We start from the raw sequence: 6,028 nt of genomic DNA, 5'->3' as shown, positions 1-6,028 counted from the left end.
ATATTCTGGGAAATTCCTTCAATAGAGTTCTAAAAAGTTCCTTCTACAAGAATTCCTGTGAAACTGTAGGGGGAGGGTGGTTTATACTCCCAGTTTTTTTTAATTTACTCCAAGTATTCTTTATCTATTGGATGTAAACACGGTGACTCCTTCCAGTTTCACAGTAGCCGGGCAACCAGTGGAGAATGTTGAAAGCTTCCAATATCTTGGTAGCCAAATGGCGTCAGACGGCGGTACCAAGATCGACATAGGCGCACGGATCAAGAAAGCAAGGGCTGCCTTTGCGAGTTTAAGAAATATCTGGAAAAACAGGCAGATAAGTGAACGCACCAAAATACGAATTTTCAACTCTAACGTGAAATCTGTGCTGTTATACGCTAGTGAAACATGGTGTGTATCAGTGGAGAACACTCAACGGCTGCAGGTGTTCATTAACAGATGCCTGCGGTATATAATTCGGGCCTGGTGGCCTCACAACTGGATCTCAAACAACGAGGTCCATCGTCGTTGTCACCAGAGGCCGATAGCAACAGAAATTCGGGATCGGAAGTGGGGCTGGGTCGGCCACACTCTACGTAGGGGCGGAAACGAAATCTGTAAACAAGCATTAGACTGGAACCCAGCGGGACATCGCAGCAGAGGCAGACCCAGAGGCTCATGGCGGCGAAGCCTCAATAAAGAAATAAAAGAAGTCGACCGAAATCTTAAATGGCAACAGGTTAAAGCGATAGCCGGGCAACGCTCAGGATGGAGATCTTTCAAGTCGGCCCTTTGCACCACCGGAGGTGTACAGGATCCATAAGTAAAGTAAGTAAATTCCTTATCTATGAGTTTATGGATTCCCTTATTCTGAAGTTCTGAGGAATGAGTAATACGTGTCCCGGAATTTCTGGATGAGAAACTCCTGGAAAATAACACTAAAACGTGCTAACACGATGATGCTCAAAGTTATAGGGAAGGCTAAGCCGCCGCCGCCGCTAGAAATTGCGTTCACGCCGCCCACCGGTTCAAAGTGGATTGGCGCACAGGTCTAATTAACGCGCAGATCGAGACAAAAAACTTCTTTCGCCTATCAACGATTTGTAGCCTTTGCTGCAGCTGGAGGGATGGCGACCAGCAGTCCCTATTCGAAAACTCACATGGTAACCGAGTGACGACACTTGCTCACAGATAGATTATGGTCGGATCGACGGGCAACATTTCTCGGACATTAGAGATGTGAGGTCTTTCAGAGACCCGGACAAAATCAATGTTAAAAATTATATTACTTCCTTTCTTACTTACTTGCTTACATACTTACTAATGGGTCCTGTACTGCCTATGATCGCATATCAGTCCCACCTTTGCTGGATTTCCTATTCATATGGGACAAATATGCGATTATGGTTAGTATAGTTCTGAAGTACATATTTGGAAATTTATCTCATTTTTTTGTATATTTTCCAAAAATGTAAACGGCCAAAAGTTTGGGTTCGCTCTCGAAAAATATAGACAAAAGTTTTTGACCGTATTTTTGCAGTCTTATATCCGATTTAGGGTATTTTAGCTCAGTACATAGATTATGAGTAGATCTTGGATCGTAGGTGTTTAAAACGGGGAAGGATCCTTTGGCCGAAACCCATTCGGCCGAAAGCCATTTGGCCGAATGCCACTAGGCCGAAAGTTGTATGGCCGAACAGACCATTAGGCCGAAAGTCATTTGGCCGAAAGGGTCATTTGGCCGAAAGGGTCGTTTGGCCGAAAGGGTTATTTGGCCGAAAGGGTCGTTTGGCCGAATAGGTCATGGTGAATGGTTTTACTTTTACGAGTATTTCAAATCATCCGTTTAGCTTATTAATAATCAGTTATAAACGTGTATTTTGTTCCCGGTATAAAAATCCTTATGAAAATGAATTTACTAATTCATGAATTGGATACACTTTTATTGTGCTCAGAAGAGTCTACCCGGGGTTTAAGTGAAACAGTCAAGGAAACAAGTGAAGCTCGATGGTCAGCTGTGATGAAAAGAAGAACAAGTATCAAACCAAGAGAAAAGAAGCAGCGTCTTTGCAGGTCTCGTCTCAGCTTCAGATCATTCTGAACTTAAGACTAATCCATCTACCAGCTCAGCTAGGCCTGTTCGGAAATCGATAGCAAATCCACCCATCAAGCCATTAGAGGCCATGCGTATGATTTACGATTTAAATTTGTCCATACCGGATGCTGTACGCATGGTCTCTGAGGGTCTGTATGGTCATGATGGAGTTGCTGTCAATTTTCTACTGAGTTTAGTTGATCTGGTATAACAATTAGTTCGAAGTCCAGAACGATGGGGAGGGGCTTAGTTCATCGATTTTGATCATGTTTAAATCAAAAGTCATACTCATGACACCAAAGGGCCTCTATGGACATGATGCGTTGCAATAAATTTCCAGCTGAGCCTAGTTGGCCTAGTATTGATTCGAACTCCATAATGATTTGAGAGCTTAATCCTCGTGTTAGTCATTTGTAAATCAAAAATCATTTACATGGCCTTAAAAAGCTTTTATGGACATGGGGGCTTACTATCGATTTTGTTCCGGACATAGTTGACCTGGTAGACCAATTGGGCTGAAACACAGAATGATTTGGAGGTCTTAGAACATCCGGTTTGGTCGCATCTAAATTGTATGTATGGCCTCTAAGTGCCTGTATGGATATGAGGAATTACTATCAATTTTGAACTAAGCGTAATTGAACCAGTTTACCGCGTTTTCGAGAAAAAATAGAAATTTAATTGTTGTTGCGCGGTTATTATGCTTTTTTCGTCCATTTAAATATGGCAAACTGTCGATCCATCCACCGTCAATCATAGAGTGTAGTTGTGGTCGATCATTAATCTGAGGCCCGTGTTAATGAGCTGACGATTATTTTGGGTACATAAACATGTAAATTTGACTGATAAATGTCTGGAATATTGCCAAGTCAAATCCGGGTCGATATGCCCCGAACTCTTAAGTGTAAGTTTTTTTTGGGCACTGCAGGAAGGTTAATCTTTGAAGTAAACATTTCAAATTCAGGCAAAATACATATTTAAGAAAGTGAGCTTCCAAATAAAACATTAAGAACTGTACTTCAAACAATACTCGGCTAAAATTGAATTAAATCTCACATCAGGAGAGTGACCCCTAACTTCGCTATTGATTGATGTAGTTTTGATACAAGAATACTTCCCCTATCCGGCTGGAGACTATATTTTCTCCTCGGTAGGCAGTATTTTATTTGGGAGTTGGTTAGAGCACGTGTAATTGTTCGATTAGAAAAGTGAAAAATTTATATGAAAATGCCATAAATATGCATTTATGGAGGTACGTCGGTAAATAGCCCCAAAATAAGTTTTAACCAAAACTGCATTAGTAAAACAAATAAAATCATCGTCATTGTCGGATTGTTTACGGTTTATATAGCCTTAAGGAAACAAACAAACACGTGTGTTTTATGAGTGTTTGTGCTGCCACCCGATACTACTACAGTTATAACTTTGCGGCAGATGGAAAGAGACAAACGACACACAGCCAATGGTGGTTCGATCGGAAACCTCTTTCCTTCGTTCAATTTTTCTTGAACTTTAAGAGTTAAAAAAAGTTGTATTTTTCTAACCCTCAGAAAAAATGGCATAGACAATGGATGTGTTATGTTTTTTTTTTCTTTGACCATCGTATAGAAAAAATATTAGACACGAAATATAAAAAAAAATCCTCGCCTTTACACATACAAAACAAGAAAGACACACATTCACCACTAGTAGGACTTATTCATTCCTCGAAATGGGTGGTAACGTGAATCATTGATCCAATAAACCAATCTGTCGTTGCAGGAAACAAAGCCTTGCTTTCCGGCCGGGGCATGTCGTTTTGATGAGGTACAATGTTGTTGTTGTTGTTTGGTGTCTGAATCAATTATGAACTTCGAAGCAAAAGGTGGAGCATTTCCGAAATGACCTCGTTGCATGTTGGTTCAATTTGCGTTGAAACGTCGATTGAACCACAAAGTATGTATCATTAAAGGACATAGAGGTTAAAGCCACAGCATTTTATTTTGACCCGAAGAAACACTTTTAATGTCTATTGAAAACCGACATGGGATATCAATGCTCAATGCCCAGGTGATGTCATCATCCTTGTCTACGGAATTTCTCTAAGAAGGTAACGTAATGTTATGGCAGTTTCTAGTGTTCAAAGGCTTTTAATTGCATCGATCTTGATGAAAGAAACTAATCCGGTTTCGCTGCTCTTACACTGATTTTGTATGGTCATCGTTTCCCTCATATGTAACTCTACTACGCGCACAATTATTAGCAGTTTGAAGCGCACTCGGCAACTAATGTGAACGTGAAATTCGTTTTAAAACCTAAGAATGAAAATTTTGCTACATAAAGTATGTGACCAATTGTAATTATTGCTGTTTTGTTCAGTTTTCTCGCCAATTGCAGAGACTTTTCCTCCGATTTTGAGTATCCTATTTTACCGAGATTGGGAATAAAATTTCGATTGCTTGCCTAATTGTTTCTTTGAAATGTGTTTCGAGTTAATTAATTATTTTCCGACTTATGTTCTCAAATGCGCTACCACTAAAGAAAACTTAGAACGAATGGGGTTTTCTGTTTTGCTGTCTTTGCGTATGAATCTCTTGATGTTGTTGTTTTTTTTATTAAGTTTATAACTAGCTGGATGATGATTTCAAGTTTTATCACATATAAGCAAACGTGACAGTCATAGAGAATACTCATCATGAGAATGCATCACGTGAATTCCGATAATCGTTTTGTTGCCATGGTTTAGTGGTCGACGACCCGTTCGTACCGACTTTATATGAGTTAAAAATTAGCGCACTATCTCCACCTGGTTTCCACTTGATGATGATCAACATAGGGTGAACATGTTTTTGCGATAGTTTCGATGTTCGAAGAATAATGTGTGCTTATCTGTGATAATACATCCGGCGATGGTACATGTGAATTATTTTACTATTGTTCGGCTGTAACATAGCGATTGAGCAGTATCAACATTGTTGGTTTTATCATGATTGTGCTGCATGTCAAACCCATGTCTGCATATCCACAATAACTAATAAAATATTAATTTTATTCAAACAAGCATATTGGTACAAATATGAATTAAAATAGAGAAGATCATCGGAGTTCAAATAAATATTACTATGTTTCTTAAAGAGAAATAAACACACACGAATTTTCTTTTTATGAAAACAGAGATTGTGTAATATGCCTGAGTTTGGCTAGAGGTTAGAAATATAATTGCCAAATCTTGAGTCTCCATAATAACCCTAATATTCAAGCTCTAATCAACCATGAGTGGACATGAGCGTTTTCACATTCGCCAAATGATTAACGAATGTAACAAATGATAACATTGCACAAAAACCTCGCTCAATTCAATTCCAAAATAGTTCACGTAACCCATTCGCCTGCGGCCCTCAGCCATCGCAGCTAGCCCAAACCAATTGTGTATAATTTTAAATCCTACGGTTTACCTTGTTTAATCCTACTTAGACTAATTTTCCCTCTTACGGTTAGATTATTTGCTATTCGGATGTACGCTTCTCCTTGTCAGTTCACAAATCATTCCTATACTCGTCCGATGCGAGTTACTCCTGTCGTATATGTAAGATTGGTTTCTCTGTATGTGTGTACGGTACGTTTGTGTGGGTATGTATAGATTTAACTTACATGGGATTTTACTTAGTGTTGCTACTTAGTTTATAGCTCTGTTTCTGTTATCGACTATATCCATTTCTTTAGTCAATTGAATTTAATCCTATTAGATCGATTTGCTGCTTAATTTGACACCCAGAAGAGACAGTTTCTTTTTTTTTTGTTTTATAGACTCGCTACTGCTGCTGTTATTTTTTGCTATGTTTTACGCCATTCTTCTCAGGTGACTCTAGCTTACATAGATTGTATGCTTCTATTTCATCTTCATGCTGCTACTGTTGTCGGTAATCGGCAATGGTGCTGAACTGTTAGATAGTCCTGAAAGCATGTTGTTTAAAT

General features: G+C 39.1%; 1 protein-coding gene across 2 annotated transcripts in view; it reads right to left on the bottom strand.

The window, feature by feature from the left end:
* Positions 1-4,183: 4,183 nt before the first annotated feature.
* LOC134203266 (protein tipE-like) overlaps positions 4,184-6,028 on the bottom strand; it is a 72,838-nt gene continuing 70,993 nt past the window's right edge. For both annotated transcript variants that reach the window (XR_009977554.1, XR_009977555.1), the window contains exon 3: positions 4,184-6,007. The gene's annotated coding sequence lies outside the window, so the exon portion shown is untranslated. The remainder of the gene's footprint in view (positions 6,008-6,028) is intronic.

The sequence above is a fragment of the Armigeres subalbatus genome, unplaced genomic scaffold, assembly GCF_024139115.2.
Source record: "Armigeres subalbatus isolate Guangzhou_Male unplaced genomic scaffold, GZ_Asu_2 Contig1729, whole genome shotgun sequence".
In the NCBI taxonomy this organism is placed as follows: domain Eukaryota; kingdom Metazoa; phylum Arthropoda; class Insecta; order Diptera; family Culicidae; genus Armigeres; species Armigeres subalbatus.
The sequence above is the reverse complement of the archived record's forward strand: the minus strand, read 5'-3'. Positions and strand labels throughout refer to the sequence as shown.